Below are 21,377 nucleotides of genomic sequence, written 5' to 3'. Positions count from 1 at the left end.
ATTTTGCTTAGTGAGTTCCACTACTTACCCTCTCGAGTAGTTAGTGCTGATCAGTTCATAGAAAAACGTTGCTACAACCTCACACTAAGCAAAGAGGATTTTCTCACAATACTCGAGCAACGCACACCTCTCGGTGGTTTGCTACATGCTTCATATGTCTATGCCACATGATTAAGTATGCGATACTCTAGCAATCTTACTTAGTCGTTGCAATGAAAGTAAAGGATGATAAAGAAGAATTAAATGAAGATGGAATCAAAAGAAATAAAGAGATGCATTGACTACAAAATGTATTAATGTCTTAAGCCAAAATGTAATACAATATAGAGATAGAAGAGAGATGGAGGGCTAGATATAAGCAATGTCTTGCGTCCATCAGATATGTGTCAAGGCTGCTGGTGGTGCCATGGATGGGCGGTGGAGTAGTCTCTCTCGAGATCTATCTCTGGCGAAGCTCCGGTCGTCACTCCGAATGGCTGGAGGAATGAAGAACTCTCAAAGAATGTCTTCTCACACTTTTGTCTGTGATCACAAGGATCTGCCCTAAGGCAGAAGCTCGAATGATTTGAAGTTGGGCTCTAAGGATCTATTTATAAAGCTCAATCACCGATAGCATTAATGGTCCTGCTTTGAATTTTTGCTACTAACGACGTGATGGACCTGCTACTAACGACGTGGTAGATGAAATGTCAACATCATCTTTTGATACTCCCAAGGTATGCGTTCATGCTTGGTTTCCGAAGTACATCGCATTCCACCACCCTTGCATTCATCCCTCTATTATGGTTATTACTCTGTAGCCGCAACCTCTATGCGATGGACGCATGTGGTTAATGGCTGCAACATCCATGTCTCAATCACTTTTGCGATGGTGGGATTCACCACATGCGATTGATTCCTGCGATAGCTAAAAAAATAGACATTTGGACGTAGAATAACGCATAATATTGGGTTAGCCGAGATTTTCAATGCTGATCGACGTAAGCTCACTTTTCACATGAATTCTTAGTATAATCACCACATATTCTACTTGTTTGCCCTCATAATTCTAAATAAAAGGCTTATACTAACTTGTATTTCTGCCAGTTATCATGTAGCTGTGTTCCCAACTCTCCAATCAGATAAATTCCCAAAATGGTAGGCTTATTGAGTTGGTGAACTAGCCACTCTCACTCGCAAATCAAAGGATCGCCCTCATAGGCAGGAGTTCACAACTCACTCAAGATTAAGGTCAAGTCACCTATAGTCATCATGGTGAAATGTAAGTCTCTTTTAGCATTGTTGTTATAGAGAGAGACTTAACATTTCATAGTCCAGTATTTATACAAACACTTTTGTAGAAGATACCCCCGCTCACACTCCATAATAATGACCAGGATCAGATCATTTGTAGTACTTTACAACAATTGTAACAACTATAAAGTGGGTCGTATCAATAGTGTTACCATAATAAGACACCCAATCTTATCAATATACTACAGACCATTTAGGTTATCACTTAAACATGATCCACTTGTATGTCTCCACATACATGTTTAAATTACTTCAGATAACCTTGGATTTTAGGTTCATGGATTATTGCACAAGTAATATAAAATCAATCAACCATTGATTCAACTAAAATAAAACTACGAGGCTTTAGGACATACACACCAACACTATCGATCTTTAGTGAAGTGAGTGGTAGTTAATGAATATTGATTGATTTAATTAAAAGAGTTTAATTAAATTAATCTCATATCATTGGAGCTTCTAATATGTAGGTCCATAAGATCCTATTGTTAGCTCTAAGGATAGTAAAAAGGAATGATTCGAATTGTTCAAATTAATTAAAGGAATTTTATATTAATGTGATTAATATAAAGTATAGTAAATTATGATAGATACGATCTATAATCCAAACTATATTATAAGAGAGATGCATTTGAATGAGATTCAAATATTAGATTTATATGAATTAGATTCATAAAGAGATATATGCATATAAATATGTGATATTTATGTTGGGGGTGATGCCCTAAACTCTCGTGTCCTGTAGTTTGTAAACACAGTTTTGAAGAAATGCTTGTGATGTATAATATATGATATTTTCTTCCCTTATTGTCTATGAGCATTGAATGTTTTATTTGCTTTACCTCAAACAAAAAAACTAAAATCCCTTGTTGTCGTTTGTAACTTAAGCATGTATGTGTAGATATACAAGTGGATCATGTCTTAAATGATAACCAAAATGGTCTGTAGTATATGGATATAGGAGGGAAACCTCATCCTAGTAATGCTACGGATACGGCCCGCATTGTAGAATAGTTACAAGCATTGCGATTTTCTACAGAGGGTATGATTCTAATCATTCATGTGGGGACATGTCAGCAGGGGCGTCCTATACAAAGAGTTTGTATAAGACTTGACCACGAAGTGTTATAGTCTCGTGATATATCGTCGTTCATGACAAAGACTTCACTTCACTAGGATGACCATAGGTAACATGACCTCAATTCTGAATGAGTTGGGAACTCCTGCCTTTGAGGGCGGTCCTTTGATTTACATGGGTGCGAGTGGCCAAATCGCCGACTCAAACCTACCACTTTAGGGATTCGTCTGATTTGGGAGCTAGGAACTCAATAACACAAGATGGAATTCACTCTATCCCCGAAGTAGGGGTAAGTACATAGATTGCTCCCTTAAGGGTTGATTCCAGGGCTTGAATGATGTGGCGCCACACACCTTCTCATGGTTCGAGAGGTGTCCACACTTAGTAGGACTATGTTGTATTGTTCATTAGAGGGATCAGTGGTACTTAAGAAGTTAGATGTAACTATAAGGGAAAAACAGTAAATTGGCCCAGCTGTACTTATGAGCATTTATGAAGGGTTATCGTACTATTGATTGGTTATATCTGATGGACATAGAAATATATTTGTGGTAAGAAGAGTTCAACTGTCGATATTTAGTTCAATGCCTGGTAGTTAACGGATGGTGGATCTCGTGGCTAAATAGTTTAATCAGCTATTCACGTACCGTTGGAGCTTCGAGCCATAGGTCCATAAGGTCCCCTTGGTAGCTCAAGGGATTCAAGTTGAGAATCAGTTTTTGGGTCAGTTTGAAGTATTCAAATTCACAAGAGGGTGTTTGATTGTATATGATATGATTAAACTTGTTAATTATATATGATATGATTGATATCTAGTGGAGGAGAAAACACTATGGTTTATATGTGATATAAAAATAGGTTAATGAATATAATATGATTATATTTATTATTTTAATTGGATAATTATAGGATAATTGTGTCAGCGTTTTCTCCGTAACCGTGTGATAGTGGGAGGTTTCATTCAGTTTTTGTAACTGAAGAATAAAATGAAAATCATTTTCATTTTGCAAAGAGATTGGTCATTCGCTCACGTTTGGTGTATATAGCCTATCGCATGGCAAACCGAGAGACTACATGATAGCTCAAAGTTTCTACACGATCGTATACACGCGCGCCTCTTTCTAAACGATCGCATAAAATTTGCTAAACGATCGTATAGCTCTTTCCTAAATGATCGTGCGCCCGAGCGTTTACTAAACGATCGTCTATATGATCACAACCTATTTACTAAACGACCGTGTATCGCTTCCTAAGCGATCAAGCATTGTATATACGATAGACCCAATATTCTCCCACTTGCTTGGTCAGGGTATACGATCCTATCCTCCTCCTTCCGTCTACCAAATCCAATAGATCCCACACCTCCTGGATTCTCACACCGAGAATACCGAAGGTCCTAAGTGGTGGTATCATCCCCATTGTTGCTATGTTCATGTGAAGGTCATTCGTGGGTAGACGACTGGGTGATTTCGTGAATGATTACTTGGACGTTCCAGTGAGAGCGAAAGGAGCAGTTCCTTAGACAAAACAAGATTTTGTGAAGAAAGGTTCTTCAACTAGTACGTATTTCTTGTTCTCTTATTATTTAAGTTTGAAAGCATGCCGGTAATTAGTTGTTAAATACATATATATTCTGTTAGATTGTAAATGTTGTAATTCTGTCACAATGAGTTTGGAATGATCCGCTTCCGCTCAAAGGTACTCTTGTATAAGAGTTTCTTCAATTTCTATGTTAATTAATTAATTAATTTTATATTAAATTTTGATTTCGTATATAGTTATTTAATTTATATGCTTATTAATTAATTATTTAGCTAAAAGAAGGAAATTGGAAAAGCTTGGATAAGGGATTACCCCTCTCTCCCTATAAATATACTATTATAACCCTTTTCTAGGGTAAGTTTTTTTCTCTTTTTCTTTTTCTTTTCCTTTTTTTTTTTTGTGAAAAATAACCTAGCCTCCACCCTTCCTCTCTAATCTCTCTTCTCCAAAAAGAATTTCTCTCTAAAAATTTCTCCATCAAAAGGTCTTGGAGCCCATATTTCCAATCCATTTTTTTTATTCCAAGAGAATAAAAAGGTAGCCTTAGAGGCGATGTTCTTGTTCATTAAGAAGTTCGAGATTTTTCGTGACCTTTGGAGGAGAAAACGTAAAGAAGGAAAAGAATCCACAAGGGTTCATTTCTTCCCTTCTTCTTCATTTGAAGCATGCTTAGGTCCTTTTATATGTTTATTCATTAAATATTTCCATGAGTTCACTAATTTTAGTTTCTCACAAAATCATTTCTCAAAATTATAAGGTGATCACATGCTTTTATGGGAATCGGATTCCCTTCAACATGAACTGACGCGCCAGTATCAATCATTCAACTTCTCTGTTGTGTAGTAAGATTTATCACATCATCGCTGAATAAGATGTAAAAATCTTCAATGGCTATAGAAATTTTGACTACATCACTCTCATCTTCATTCTTCTTTTCCTTACTTTTATCATTTTTATTGTCCCTTTCAAATTTTCAAAATGATTCTTTATATGCCCTTTTACATGACAATAATAGTATTCAACATTTGTAAGTATGAAGAACATCTAAGTAAACTTGTACTCTCACTTTTGCCTCTATATCTTTTTTCGTCGGACCTTTACTTTTACTCCTCCCCTCTCTTTAATGATGAGAACATCTAAGTATGAAGAAGAGCCATGTGACGTTCTTCTCATCTCTTACTTCAATACACTACTCTTTACTAAATCTGTACTTAGTACTCAATTTGGGGTTGAGTTCGATAAAAAAGTTCTAAATGTCTCCCACGAGTCCAATAGTAAAGCCCAATTTATAATTACCTCACTTAAGTATGTTTAAGGATAAGGAATTAAAGAGCGAAACATTTAAGTATGAGAAACTTGGCTCTCGGGTGTTTAATAAGCTAGCCTTGCATAAAGAAAATTTTGGCTAAGTGTTGGTCGTGAAAATGGTGGTTGAGCATCCAGTAAGCACAAGGCTAGGATCGAGTAAATTCCATCGACCATCGAATATGTGTGATCGAAGAAGGATCGTGTGTCGAGTACATGCGATCGAAGAAGGATCGTGCATCGAGTATATGCAATTGAAGGAGGATTGAGCATCGAGTATGTGTGTTAGAGGAAGGATCATGCATCAAGCAAGCCATCGAGCATCGAGTATCCCATCGAGCATCGAGTTTGTTGATCGAGTATTTTCTAGAATACCATTGAATTTTCCATCGAGTATTTACCAAGATACCATCGAGTTTTCCTTCGAGTATCAAGTTTTGCACGAAGCGTTCAGCTTTAAACCCTAAGTAATCTGGACAGTTGGCTTAATCTTGGCCCTTAATCTCCACTAGTGGGTGAAGTGGCTTAAAGAGATTCAATACAAAAGGCTGGGCGGTGGTAAAAAAAGGAAAGAGGGAACTTCAAGAACTCATTTGGACGATTCCTTTGGGAACTTTAGGAGCTCTGAGAATCTAGTTTCTGAAGTCGAGCCATTGAAAGGAATTTTTGAGAAGAAGGCCAAAAAATGAAGGAAGTAATGATGGATTCCATTTTTGTGCGAATCCGGACCGTCGACGAAGAAATCAAGATCTAGGCCAAACCACATGGAATTTCAAGCTGAAAATTTAAGTTAATATTATTATCACCTTTATAAGTATGTTTATAGAAGGAACTTTTTCAAGATAAGGTCTGGGGTTTGAGTAACACATTTTGGAAACTAAACCTAGAAAGTGTTGAACAAGCAGGCAGCTTCGCAATTTAGAGCCATTGGGGAAGATTTAAAGCTCCAAATCAAACCACGAAGAGTTTTATGCTTAAAGTTTGAGGTAACATCGTTAACACAATTCTGAGCATGTTTGAAGAAGGAATTTTCTTAAAATGATTTCTGGATTTCGAATTATTGACATTAGAAGCTAAATCTGGAATTTGTTGAGCAAACAGGCAACTACTTGCTAAACGTGGGTTTGGCACCCCAAAAATCGTACTAAGTACTGGGTGTGGGCGTCAGAAAGAAGGTGACTAGCTGAAGTTTAAACCCTTTTAAATTTGACTAAGTACCAGATGCCCTAAGGTAAGTTACAAATAATTGAAAGCGAAAGGAATAAATATGAGCTTGATTTTGAAAGGAAGTCTAAAAAGGGAAACCATGGCTAGTAACTAAAGTATTTTGATATGTTCACAGGGTTGACATTAGTAGAAGAATCTCATCAATCTTAAAAGGATTTCCCAAAGACTATGAGTGACTCTAATGTTTACAAATGTTTATGAATAATTTAACAAGTCGTGTTTTTATGAAAGTTACTTATTGATAGCCAGCCTCAAATGTTTGCATAGCTATTTACTTTACTAGTTGTTAAGAATGCTTGATAGATTAATAACTTATAATGTATGGATAGGTATGGTCCAGGCATGATGTTCTTAAGTGATCAATGTCTAGTGCCTATGAAGTATGTTGCCCTAGACAAAGCCTTAATGGTTAGCGCATGCTATTAGGGAAGCTAAGTCTATAAGACAAAGCTAAGTGTGAGGTTTATATGAAGGATTTCTTGTAAAGTATGTTTAGCTCAATACCTCGAAGTGGTAACCGAACTTAGAGATGGTGGATGATAGGATCCTAGCTACATACACATAGCGCCAGTGGGTTTGGGAAGGTGAGGGACAGAGGAGCTAAAGGAACTCTTATACAAGAGTATCTCTGAGCAGAAGCGAATCGTTCCAAATATATTGTGACTGAATTACCACATTTACATTCAAACAGAACATATATGCAATAGACTACAAATTACCAACATACTTTCAAACAAAATTAACAAAAGAACAGAAAACATACCAGTTGAAGAACTTTTCTCCAAAGAAAATCTCGTTCTCTCCCAATGAACTAGTGCTCTCACTCTCGCTGGAACATCAAGAAATCGTTCACCAATACCCGGTCATCTACTCACGAACGGCCTCCACACGAACACCGCAACAATGGGGATGAGACCACCACTTAGAACCCTCGGTATTCTTAGTGTGAGAATCCAAAGAGTGGGCTCTATTGGAATTTGGTAGAGGGAAGGAGGATATGAAGATCGTATACAACGGCCAAGCAAGTGGAAGAAGGGAAGAGTCTATCGTATAGACAATGCTTGAACATTTAGAAGAAGGTACACGATCGTGTAGAAAATAGGCAGCGATCATATAAATGATCATTTAGTAATTTCTCGAGCGCTAGACGATCATTTAGAAAAATGTAGGTGATCGTTTAGAAAGTGGCGCATGTATACGATCGTGAAGAAATTTTGAGCCATTGTATAGTCTTTTGGTTAGCTAAACGATTGGCAGTATACTCTTTGCTTTAGCGAATTACCGTTATTTTTCAAAATTACAATGATTTTCATTTTATTCTTCAGTTATGAAAAATAAATTAAACCTCCCACTAACACACGGTTACGGAGAAAATGCCGGCCAATTATCCCATAATTGTCCACTTAAAAATAATAAATATAATCATATTATATTCATTAACCTACAGTTTAATATCACATATAAACCATAGTGTTTTCTCCTCCACTAGATATAAATCATATTTATATCAATTTTCCTCCAATTAATGTATCTCATACATTAAATCAATCATATCATATATAATTAACCAGTTCAATCATATCATATATAATCGAAGATCCTCTTATCAATTTTAACATTTCAAACTAACCCAAAAACTGATTCTCAACTTGAATCCATTTAGCTACCAAAGGGACCTTATGGACCTATGGCTCGTAGCTTCAAAGGTACGTGAATAGATGACTAAACTCTTTAGCCCTGAGATCCACCATCTGTTAACTGTCAGGCATTCCACTATAGATTGACAGATGAACTCTTCTTACCACAGATATATTTTTGTGTCCATCAGATATAACCAATCAATAGTACGATAACCTTTTACAGATGCTCTTAAGTACAGTTGGGCCAATTTACCATTTTGCCCTTGTAGTTACATCTAACTTCTTAAGTACCAATAATCCCTCTAATAAACAATACAACATGGTCCTACTATGTGTGGACACCTCTGGGGCTATGAGAAGGTGTGTGACGCCACATCATTCAAACCCCAAGATCAGCCTTTAAGGGAGCAATTTATCTACTTACCCCTGTTTTGGGGAATGAGTGAATTCCATCTTGTGTAGCTGAGTTCCCAGCTCCCAAATCAGATGAATCTCCAAAGTTGTAGGTTTGAGTCGACGAACTGGCCACTCGCACCCATGCAAATCAAAGGACCACCCTCAAAGGCAAGAGTTCCCAACTCACTCAGGATTGAGGTTATGTAACCTATGGTCATCCTAGTGAAGTGAAGTATCTGTCATGAACGACGTTATATAATGAGACGTTAAAACTTCGTGGTCAGGTCTTATATAAACTCTTTGTATAGGATGCCTCCACTTGCATGTCCCAACATGAATGATCAGGATCAGACCATCTGTAGCAAGTCACAACACTTGTAACTATTCTACAAAGTAGGCCGCATCCATAGCTTTACCAGGATAAGGTTTCCCTCCTATATCCATATACTGCAGACCATTTTGGTTATCACTTAAGACATGATCCAGTTCTATGTCTCCATATACATGCTTAAGTTACATAATGACAACCAGGGATTTTAGTTTATTGGTTTGTGGTAAAAAAAAAAAAAAAACATCCAATGCTCAAAGACAATAAGTGAAGAAAATATCATATATTATACATTACAAGCATTTGTGCAAAACTATGTTTATAGACTACGGGACACGAGAGTTTAGGGCATCATCCCCAAAAATCACCCACTTGTCCTAAAACGAGTGGGATGTAAATAAAACTAGTACAAACAATAAACTAGAGCACTAAGTCCCCGTACATAAATATCTCCCACTTGTTTAGTCCAACTGCGGGCGGTCCCGTAGACCCATGCTTTGAAGATGACCCTCAAACACTGCAGCCGTGAGAGCCTTTGTAAATAGGTCAGCAACGTTGTGCTCCAAATCGATCTTCATGACTATCACGTCCCCTCGATGCTCTATCTCGCGGATCAGATGATACTTTCGCTCTATGTGTTTGCCACGCCTGTGACCCCTGAGCTTCTTGGAGTTCCATGCACCACTATTGTCACAATAGAAGGTGATGGGCCAAGACATGTCTGGAACAAATTCCACCTTTGTCAGGAACTTCCAGAGCCAAACGGCTTCCTTAGTAGCTTCACAAGCCGCTACATACTCGGCGTCCATCGTGGAGTCGTCGATGCACCCCTGCTTAGTGCTTCGCCACACTACAGCTCCTCCGTTAAGAGAATAAATTGATCCTGAAGTGGATTTCCGAGAGTCCTTATCAGTCTAAAAGTCAAAATCCGTGTATCTAGTAAGGATCAAATCCCTAGTTCCATACACGAGCATGTAGTCCCTCGTTCTCCAAAGATACTTGAGAATTTTCTTAACTGCAGTCTAGTGACCTTGGCCTGGGTTAACTGATACCTACTGTTTATTCCCATAGAAAAGCAAATGTTTGGCCTAGTACAGAGCATCGCATACATCAAACTGCCAACGGTAGATGCATATGGGACCCGTCTCATCTCCTCAATCTCTTGAGGCGTCTTAGGACACATGTCCTTAAAGAAAGTAACTCCGTGTCGAATGGCAATAGGACTCTTTTGAAGTCCTGCATCGACTACTTGAGCAACATCTTGTCAATGAACGATGCCTGAGACAATGCTAACACTTTGTTCTTACGATCTCGAAAGATCTGTATACCCAGAGCAAACTGAGCCTCTCCCAAATCTTTCATTTGGAATTGGGTCACTAGTGAGTTCTTAACTGCAGTCAGTAGTCCTACATACAACACTAAGAAAACTACTGAACTATTGATGATCTTCTTGTAGACACATGGCTTATCAATGTTTTGGTCAAAGCCGTACAATTTGATCATAGTATCAAATCGAATATTCCAAGATCAAGACGCTTGTTGCAGCCCATAAATGGACCGATTCAGTTTACAAACTTTTTGCTTTTGACCTTAGGCAATGAATCCCTCGGGTTGCACCATATAAATGGTATCCTTAAGATTTCCATTAAGAAAGGCCATCTTGACATCCATTTGCCAAATCTTATAATCATAATAAGCAGCAATGGATAGGAGGATGTGGATTGACTTCAACATGGCAACAGGTGAGAAAGTCTCCTTATAGTCGACTCCTTTCACCTGGGTATAACCCTTTTCCACAAGTCGAGCCTTGAAGGTTTGCACCTGTCAAAATCCTCTATTTCCCTCATATAAGACAACAAATCCTCAACTTCGCCATCGGCTAACATAGCCAGAATTTCCATGAAACCCAAATAGGGAACAGGCGGGTTCGCAACCCTCCCACTGCATCGAGGTTCCCTCAACTCTTTAGGTGGAACCGATCTACCAGATGAATTACCAGGCGCTTCAACAACTCTTGTTGAAGTTTCAGTAGTTTCGTTGGAAAGCTCATGTAACACGACTTTACTAAGTGGACTATGCTCCCTAATATGATCCTCCTCCAGAAAAGTAGCGTTCTTAGAAACAAACACCTTGTTTTCTAACAGATAATAAAAGTAACCCCCTCGTGTACCTTTGGGGTAGCCTACAAAGAGGCACAACCTTGACCGGGAGTTCCAGCCCTTAAGCACATGTGCTTGCCAAGCCCATATGTAAAAGTGACGTAAACTAGCTTTACGCCCGTTTCACAACTCCAGAGATGTTCTTATAACACTATTGGATGGAACAAAGTTGAGTATATATGCAGTCTCCACTAAAAAACCTCAAAATGAGTCCGGTAAGGAAGCGTAACTCATTATCGAACGAACCATGTCCAACAAGGGTCTGTTTCTCCTCTCCGCTACACCATTTTGCTGAGATGTACCCGACGCTGAGAATTGGGAAACAATTCCATGTGCTATCAAATAGTGCTTGAACCCCGAATCCAAAAACTCTCTACATTGATTCGATCGAAGTGTCTTAATCCATCTATCCAATGCATTTTCAACTTCAGCCTTGAACTCTCTGAACTTTTCAAAAGATTCAGACTTCCATTGCATCAGATAAACATACCCATACCTAGAGTAATCATTAGTAAAACTAATAAAATACTCATAGCCTCCCTTGGCTTGCACATTCATAGGACCACATAGGTCAGACTGCACTAGCTCTAGAGGCTCTTTGGCTCGATAACCTTTTCTAGTAAAAGGTCTTTGTCATCTTACCCTCAAGGTAAGATTCGCACACCGGTAAAGAATTTTTTCTAACTCACTTAGAAGGCCATTCTTCACCAATCTCTCAATCCTATTGAGATTGATGTGCCCTAATCGAAGGTGCCAAAGTTGGGCATTTTCTTTTCAAGAAACATGTTGACGTTTAGTTTAAGTTACGATAGTTTTAAACATCTCTATGTTATGGAGGGAACTTATGGCTAATAGTCTTAGCACATACAAGTTATTTTCCAGTTTTGCTATACAAATTTCTACTCCATCTTTATGAATAAACAATTTATCCAAATTAAACTGAAGAGTATATTTACATTGTAACAAGCACTTTACAAAAATTAAGTTCCTTTTCAACTCAGGAACTACAAATTCATCGTTTAAAATAAGAAATCTATTCTGTAAAGTCAACTGGATTCCTCCCACTGCCACAGCTGAGACGACGTACCTAGTGCCTACTCGCATTGTCATCTCACCAGCCTCCAACTTCCGCCAGGATCTAATCCCCTGAAAAGAAGAGCAAACATGATTAGTGGTGCCCGAATCAATTATCTAGGCAGAATCATCATTCTCCACTAAACAAGTTTTTAACACTAGTAAATCACATTTACCTTTGTTCGCCTTGGCCTTAGCCTTAGCCTTGTTCTTCTCCTTGCTCTAGTGAGGAAAATTCCTCTTTTAGTGNATCATCATTCTCCACTAAACAAGTTTTTAACACTAGTAAATCACATTTACCTTTGTTCGCCTTGGCCTTAGCCTTGGCCGCCTTCTTTTTCTTCAGCCAGAGAGGACAATTCCTCCTCTAGTGTCCATCTTGGTTGCAGTGGACACACTTTTCCTTGTCAACCAGCGTCAAACGCCTATTTCACTGGGCGACAGGTGGTTGGTTAGCAGACGCCTTCCCTTTCCCTTTACCACCTTTCTTCTTCTTCCACTTTCCAATGTTAGAAATAGAAGGTGCAGACTTAGTCCGAAAGGTCGAACCTCGATGAAACTGTTTTGAAGACGAGGCAACATTTGCCTCACCTCCTTTCCTCTCCTTACTTTTCAGTAAAGATTGGTATGTCTGCAACTCATTGAGGAGAGTTGTAAGGGTATATTCCACTTTATTAAGAATCGAATTGCTAACAAAGTGGAGGAAGTTTTCCAGCAATGAATGTAGGATTACGCTAACCTGACTACCCTCATGGATTGTAGACCCATTCTCTCTGCCACATTGAAGTGGACCATCATGTTAAGTACATGTTCACGAACAGAGGTGTCTTCCTCCATTTTGGAGTTGAAGATGTATTTAAGAGCCTCGTGCTTGAGCTATCCAGATGGTTGTCCGAACATCCCCTACAGGAACTCCATGATCTCACGCACTGAGATCGTGGGCTCATGCTTCTTGGTCAACACGTCACTAAGACTTGCCAAGATATAGGCTCATGCCTTCTCATTCACCATATCCATCGCTCGTACGCCTCTCGAACATTTCGAGCAGCGTTCAAATCTAGAAGGATGCTCCTCCGTAAAGGAAAACATGAGATTCTCGATGATTAGTATAGTCGTGATCATATGTTTCCAAGTAGCGTAATTGTCGCCAGTTAACTTATCATCGCTTAGCAAAGCAATTGTGGCTATAGCCATTTTAAAACCATTGCTGAAAAATGAACAAACTTTTATAAGTATTTTGCTAAACTACATTTTAACACCAATTGGTTTTAGCAAAACAGTTACCAAGTACCCTAAGTGATAAGACTTCTATTTTGCAATGATGCCCCAGTGAGGTAGGACAAACATCACCGGTGGGGTGATCTGATGCCCCTTCACTGGGATGAGACACTCTCAAACATTAGGCAGAACCAACTCTTGGAACTGCACCTAACAACTACCATTTGTTCGGTCCAGAACTGTTAACCCTTAACAATTCCACGTAAGCGTAACCCCTCATTTTCGACCCCAGAGTCCCACCCTAATGCGGCCACCATAGGAAAAAAGCAAATTAGGACAAGAGACTAAGTAACCTTATCCTATATAGGAGATCAAATAAAGAAACGTGCAAAACTGCCATCCTCTAGGGGGACACTCCCAGGGTGCCTTGAGGCGATGCACAAAAACGTTATTCAACCTAATGAGAGAGACCGTGGGATATGCTGTCGCACGTCTCGCTCCCACTTACTATGAACATTCTCTCCATCCACCTTGATATTGACCTACCCAAACACAATCTTTTAGGGCGAAACTCTTAGGGTGCCACGAGGCCGAGGATAGATCTCACAATGTGGACAATAAAGAGAGAAACGCGAGAGGTTAAAATGACGCATCGGATGCCCCAAGTATCTCCTACTGAATGTTCTACCTAGGGCTTCATTAACTTAGACAATCCGGCTACTGATTTTAGTCTAAGTCATTTTAATCCGCTCAAAAACAACTTTTGTCTTTGAAATAAAAAAAGTTCAAGTAGTCACATTAAACTCTTTAATGGACTGTCCTTAACCTTGCATGCATGTATCAAATCTATCTAATTCACCTTTCTTGGTAGGGGTGTTTTGTTTCCGTCATCTTAAATACCCCAGCCTAGACAGAACCCGCCTTAGACAAAAGGTCCCTTATAGATAAATTTGCTACACTTTAACCTTTTATTAGTTAATTTAATCCTATTAAACTAATTAAAAGATTAAAGTGTAAGGTTGCTAATCATATTAGAACTATGATCTTAACTCTATCTCCATCAAGTTTTAAAATATTTTTATAACCATGATTTAAACCTAAGTTGGCATGCACATCTTTCTGATTGATTTTAGTTATAATTTCCTTATAACCTTTATAAAAGAAACAACTAAAACCACATTGCCACACAACAAGGTATTTATAACTCTTATAAATGTAACCTATGTGTCATGCTTCATGCAATGTCCGTTCATTACTATACATAATATTTACATACAAGTAATGAACCAAGCACACATGCTTTCCATTCACCCTTCACTATAACACTTATAATATAAAGATGATGCATGTCAATTCTTTAAGCATGCATAAATATAACTCTTATATTATATGATGCATGAGCATGCTCTTACGTAATTTAAATCATACTTCTCTAAATCATAACACTTATAATAAAGAGATGATGCATGACCAATGCATAACCTAAGGTGGGATTTCTTCTATATGGCATACCATATGACATATAAATAAACATACATCCTATGTACATTCACAAAGAATTAATGGATCGGGATGAACCACCTCAAAACCGGAAGGAAAAACTCTATCTATTACATTTTTCATCGAGCAAATCGGTTCACGGACGAACCGAGTCTTGAACTGTCGGGCGAAGCTCCCATCGTTTAGTAAACGCGGCTAGGTATACGATCGTTTAGCATACAAGACAAAAACACGCAGATGCTAAACGATCGTTTAGACGAGAATGAAGTTGCGAAGCCCGATCGTCTAGACGATCACTTAACACGTGATAAGTAAACGATTTACTCCGCGATCGTGTAGTCAAGAACTAAGCGATGAAGCTTGCTAAGCTACACGATCGTCTAGTGTGCGCGCGTCAACCACCTCCTGAGTATCTGATACTTAACGATCATCTACCCCATCATTTATACGACTCGACCAACCCTTGGTCGTCTTCATCCTCAAAGAATAGCAACCCTTGCCTTGAAGCTTCTTCACAAACGACTCACAAAATTAAACTCTTTGAAATTACAAACTCGAGAGTAGTTAATATGTCCAAAAATGCAAGGGCCCTTACAATTAACTTCAAAAGTAAAAGAATTTAAACAATCCAAAGGCTTCGTCCTAAAAAATCCATTAATCCATACATCCACAAACGATTTAATACTTAAACAGAGAGTATATATGCTTTTACCCACCGAGAATGTAAATGCAATTCTTTGCATCAATGAATTTGGAATATCAGAACCTGCCTCTGATACCAATTGTAGGAACTCTTATACAATTACCTTTGAACGGAAACGGATCGTTCCAAATACATTGTGACAGAATTACAACATTTACATCCAAACAAAATAGATATGCAATAGACTACAAATTATCGGCATGCTTTCAAAAGAAATTAACAAGAGAACAGAAAACATACCAGTTGAACTTTTCTCCACAGAAAATCTCATTCCCTCCAAGAGAACTGATGCTCTCACTTACGCTGGAAAGTCAAGCAATCGTTCACCAACACCTGGTCGTCTGCTCACGAACACCGCAACAATGGGGATGACACCACCACTTAGAACCCTTGGTATTCTTGGTGTTAAAATCCAAATAGTGAACTTTGTTGAAATTTGATAGAGGGAAGGAGGATATGAAGATCGTATATAATGACCAAGCAAGTGGGTGAAGAGCAGAGTATATCGTATAGACAATGCTTGATCGTTTAGAAGAATGTACACGATCGTGTAGGAAATAGGCAGCGATCGTATAAACGATCGTTTAGTAATCGCTCGGGCAATAGAAGATCGTTTAGAAAAACGTAAGCGATCGTTTAGAAAGCGACACACGTGTATACGATCGTGAAGCAACTTTGAGCTATCATATAGTCTCTTGGTTAGCTAAACGATTGACAGTATACTCTTTGCTTTAGCGAATTACCGATATTTTGCAAAATGAAAACGATTTTCATTTTTTTCTTCAATTATGAAAACTAAATCAAACCTCCCACTAACACACGGTTACAAAGAAAAAGTCGACCAATTATCCCATAATTGTCTAATTAAAAATAATAAATATAATCATATTATATTCATTAACTTATAGTTTAATATCACATATAAACCATAGTGTTTTCTCCTCCACTAGGTATAAATCATATTTATATTCATTTTCCTCCAATTAATATATCTCATACACTAAGTCAATCATATCATATATAATTAACCAGTTCAATCATATCATATATAATCGAAGTGCCTCTTGTCAATTTGAACATTTCAAACTGACCCAAAATCTGATTCTCAACTTGAATCCATTGAGCTACCAAGGGGACCTTATGGACCTATAGCTTGAAGCTACAACGGTACGTGAATAGTTGACTAAACTCTTTAGCCACGAAATCTGCCATCCATTAACTGCCAGGCATTTCACTAAAGATCGACAGCTAAACTCTTCTTACCACAGATATATTTCCGCGTCCATCGGATACAACCAATCATCAATACCATAACCCTTCACAGATGCTCGTAAGTACAGCTAAGCCAATTTATCGTTTTGCCCCTGTAGTTACATCTAACTCCTTAAGTACCACTAATCCCTCTAATGAACAATATAATATAGTCCTATTATGTATGGACACCTCTCAGGGCATAAGAAGGTGTGTGGCGCCGCATCGTTCAAGCCCCGAGATCAGCCCTTTAAGGAGCAATCTATCTACTTACCTCTGCTTCGGGGAAGGAGTGAATTCCATCAGGTGTAGCTACATTCCCAGCTCCCAAATCAGACGAATCTCTAAAGTGGTAGGTTTGAGTCGACAAACTGGCCACTCACACCCTGCAAATCAAAGGACCACCCTTAAAGGCATGAGTTCCCAACTCACATAGGATTGAGGTCATGTTACCTATGGTCATCCTAGTTAAGTGCAGTCTCTGTCATGAACGACGTTATATAACGAGATGTTAACACTTCGTGGTCAGGTCTTATACAAACACTTTGTATACGACTCCCCCGCTCGCATTTCCTCACATGAATGATCAGGATCAAACCATCTGTAGCAATTCATAACACTTGTAACTATTCTACAAAGTGAGCCACATCCGTAGCCTTACTAGGATAAGGTTTCCCTTCTATATCCATATACTACAGACCATTTTGGTTTTCACTCAAGACATGATCCACTTGTATGTCTCCACATACATGCTTAAGTTACTGATGCGTTATTTTATGAGGTGGAATAATGGATGAAATGCGGTAATGGAGTTGCGTTGAGCACTCAAGTTTTCTCAGTGGAATCCAAGTGTAAACCCCACTGAGTTTCCTAGTAAGTCCAAGGTCGAACTCAGGGACTTGGGAAAATGGTATGCGGTGATAATTTTTCACGAAAACTTTGCGATAACCGGTAACTCAAATAGTTGTTGGATTTGTTGTTTGCGGTAATATAAATAAACAAATGCGGCAGAGTATCAAAAATAGTTGATAAAACGGAAGATGCGATAAGTATGCAGTGAACGGGTTGAGAAGAGTTTCGGCTAACACTTTCTAAGATGCGTTCATGCTATGCGATCATGCAACACACATACAATAGTAAACCACCTCTCGATGCGAATGCTACGGCTTCTAATGCTAGAACGCATGCGATATATGCGATAAGTCTATAGGACCTACACATAAGCCTCTATTCTTATTTATGCGATGAAAAAATCACACACACACAAATAAGGTGACCACATAATATCATATCTATCTCTAGGGTGCATGCGATGCAGGTTGACAAACAGAGCTTATCTCTAAGTTCCTAGCTCTTGTTTATACAGATCTAATCTTGCTCTCTCGAGTCTAGATTTGATAACTTGTAGAAATACAAGTTATTTATGCTACCTTATTTAGATATTGCGGCCAAAAGTGAAGGAATATGCGTCGATTGTATGAAAATTAGCTCAGAAATACAATAATTATGAATTATCGCAATTACACCCACTAACACCGTCAAGATGGTAGAAGAGGATATTTTTACTTTATTTTGCAGGAAACCAAGTCACCGCTTGCGATCAAGGCTCAACGAGAAACTGAACAATGCATCTCTATCACATTGCGCCCATCAATCAACAATGAGGAGACGATTAATGCAATGACGGTGCAATGCGACAGTCGATCCTGAGCTGAATTTCAATCGCATGCGATAATAAAAACAACACCACATGCGAGCAACCGATCGAAAGATGCAGCCGAGCAACGCAAACGCGGAGGATTATGACACGTGTACAATTAACCGTTGTGCAGATTTGACGGTCTGATTGCATAACAGAAGGAATATTTATTCCTCCATCTTTGGAATTTCCATAACAAGAAGTGGGGTCCACAAGCCAAGAGTCAAAGCTTTTGACCTATAAATACCCCCATAGAATTCAGAGAAGATATACTTGACATGGGTATAATTGATACGAGGGATAATTGCTGCTGGATTATTGAAAGAAAGGCTGAGCTGAGTACTGATCAGAAGAAATCCAGGAAGAGAAGAGACAAGGCCAAGAGGTGAGTCTCAATGCGAATCTACCAGATCCCCGCCGTGAAGTTCTATTCTTAGATCCCTGCTACCGGTTCATCCATCCGTTCACTTCATCCACACCGGCAAGCAAATCTCCATTCAGATCGGTGCTAGGACGTTGGCGCTTATTTGTATTTGTTTCTAACTCTATTTCATCAAGTGTATTTCATCTTCTTAATATCTTCATTCACAAATCATGTACCAGACGCTTAATAGTTTTATTGAATGTCTCGATCACTTTCATTACCACTTTTCTGTCTACTTCCGTTCCTCCATTATCAATTTCTCCATGAAGTTTCCTTAATACCTTGGTAATTAATATGGATTAAACGAGTAACTTAATCTATGTTAAAGAGATAAATGTGTTTAGCTAAGGCATGCTAGACGACATCTTCACCTGTGAGAGCAGAAGTGAAGATGTCATTCTGATCTATCAAGAGAAGGTTAGAAGAATGCATTAACTAAAGCGAGCAATACTTCCAGAGATGGAATCAACCTTGCGTTCATGACGTTCATCCCTGTTTTACCACAGAGATGTGGGAACGTGGCCGATCACCGAGAGGTGTACGCCAAGGGAAAAGTGGAACAGTACTTATATCTTTAACGCAATTAAGGAACTTGCGCTGTTTATATTACTTATCTTTTATTTTTCTGCTTCGTACATAAGACTTGTCAGCGCATTACACGACCTTTGCATAATCTTCACAACCAGCCTTGACCTCAGTATCTTGTATAATGAATCTTTTATCTTGTATCATCTTAGCTTAGATTTACGTTATCGCAATTTACTTTAACGCAATTTATGTATTATCGCATTTTTACTGTTTTCTTTACGTTATCGCATGTTTAATTACTTGTACGCAAATTCTTTCATAAATTGAAAAACCCCTGGTCGTATATATCACAAGCATAACGTAATAACGTAAAATAGTCCCTGTGTTCAACCTCGGATCACACCGAGAATCTTGCGGTGAAATTATACTTGGTTTCAACGCAAGAAAACTTGTGAAAATGCACAGCATACTACACGAACATTTGTCAATAACGTATATCTAGAAGTAGTATCACATATCACCATTGCATAAAATCTATGTCACAACAAGTTTAGGACGCATAAGATTACATTTTGCATTTACAAGTTTATGGCATGGACATGCATTGCACATTACAAATACTGCGTTATCACGTTTATGGCACCGCGGCCAGGTAGTGGTTAACGGTTTATTGTTTGAGTGTGTTTGTGGTATTTGCAAGACAGATCTCGTTGTACTGGTTGTTCAACGTGGAGAGTAGCTTGACGGTTTATGAGTACCCCTGTTCCAACCCCAGCTGTCTCAACCGAGAGTGAGAAGAAGAGGCGTGATGACAAGGAAGTGTTTAGCAACATTCTGAGTCATTTGGAGGAAAGAGAAGGATTACCCGAGGCAGGGGTTGTAAACCAACCACTGTCCACGGAGGAGGTGATGGCGGTGGTGACTGAAGAGGCGGCGGCGGTGGCTAAAGAAATGGTGGTGGCGGAGGAAGTGGTGAACGAAGAAGAGATGAAACTAGGCACTTTGGCCTTAGAGACTCCTGAGGTAACTGCCAACACAGAAACGTATGACGGAACCCCCAAAGTTACGGTGGAGGAGGTTTCGATGGCTGATGTTACGATGGATGAGGTTGCAGTGGAGACGTAATCGGAAGTAGTTAAAGAGGAAAAGAAGAAGAAGAAAAGCAAAGGGAGTAAGGCTGAAGATGCTGAGTCATCTCATCATCGCAAGGAGAAAAAGAATAAAGAGAAGAAGGATGATGATGAAGATGAGGAAGAGAAGAATGAGAGGAAGAAGAAAGAGAAGAAAGAAAGAAGAATGCGCCAGTGTGAAGAAAGGTGCCTAAAAAGGAAAAAGAAAAGAAGCAGAGGGCTGTGAGCCCAGAAAATGATGGAGAATCAACCTCCGTAAGGGAGGACAGGGGAGAACAACGTAATTGATGGAGCCAGCGCAACCTGAAATAATGTAATTGGTTGCAACAGAGAAGGGCAAAGAAGGAGAAGATACCCCCTGATGCGGCGTCGCAAGGAGAATGCGCCACAAGGGTCTACTGTTGACCCTTTAATTTTGATCAACGCAATAGAAGAAAAGGAAGGAGGATGAAGGAAGAGGAGGAGAAACAGGAGAAAATGGAGCACGCAAAGCTCATCATGGGAGAAAAAAATCGCAGAAGAAGGCTGCAAGATGAGGAAATGTGCAGCAATAACGAGGTCTCAAGGCTTGACGAAATAAGGCGAAGCGAGGAGGAACAGTGTCTGCTGCTGGCCTCTGAGTAGTTTGTAGAAGAGTTTGAGAGAGAAGAAAGAGAAGAAGAAGAGGAAGAGAAAAAGAATAATGAAGAAGAGAAAAAGAGATTGGAAGAGGAGAAGAAGAAGAAGCGTGAAGCAAATACGAGGCGCTTACAACAGAAGAAAGGCAAAGAACTTGCTGAGCGAGAGAAGGAGGAACAACGCAAGGAACGAGAAAGAAAACAAAGGCAACAATTCCGCCTTGTGTTGGCCAAAGGAAAGGGAAAAGTAGTTGCAGGAAGCAGC

This window comes from Benincasa hispida, unplaced genomic scaffold (genome assembly GCF_009727055.1).
Source record: "Benincasa hispida cultivar B227 unplaced genomic scaffold, ASM972705v1 Contig50_2, whole genome shotgun sequence".
NCBI classification, from domain to species: domain Eukaryota; kingdom Viridiplantae; phylum Streptophyta; class Magnoliopsida; order Cucurbitales; family Cucurbitaceae; genus Benincasa; species Benincasa hispida.
This window is presented reverse-complemented; position numbering follows the sequence as displayed.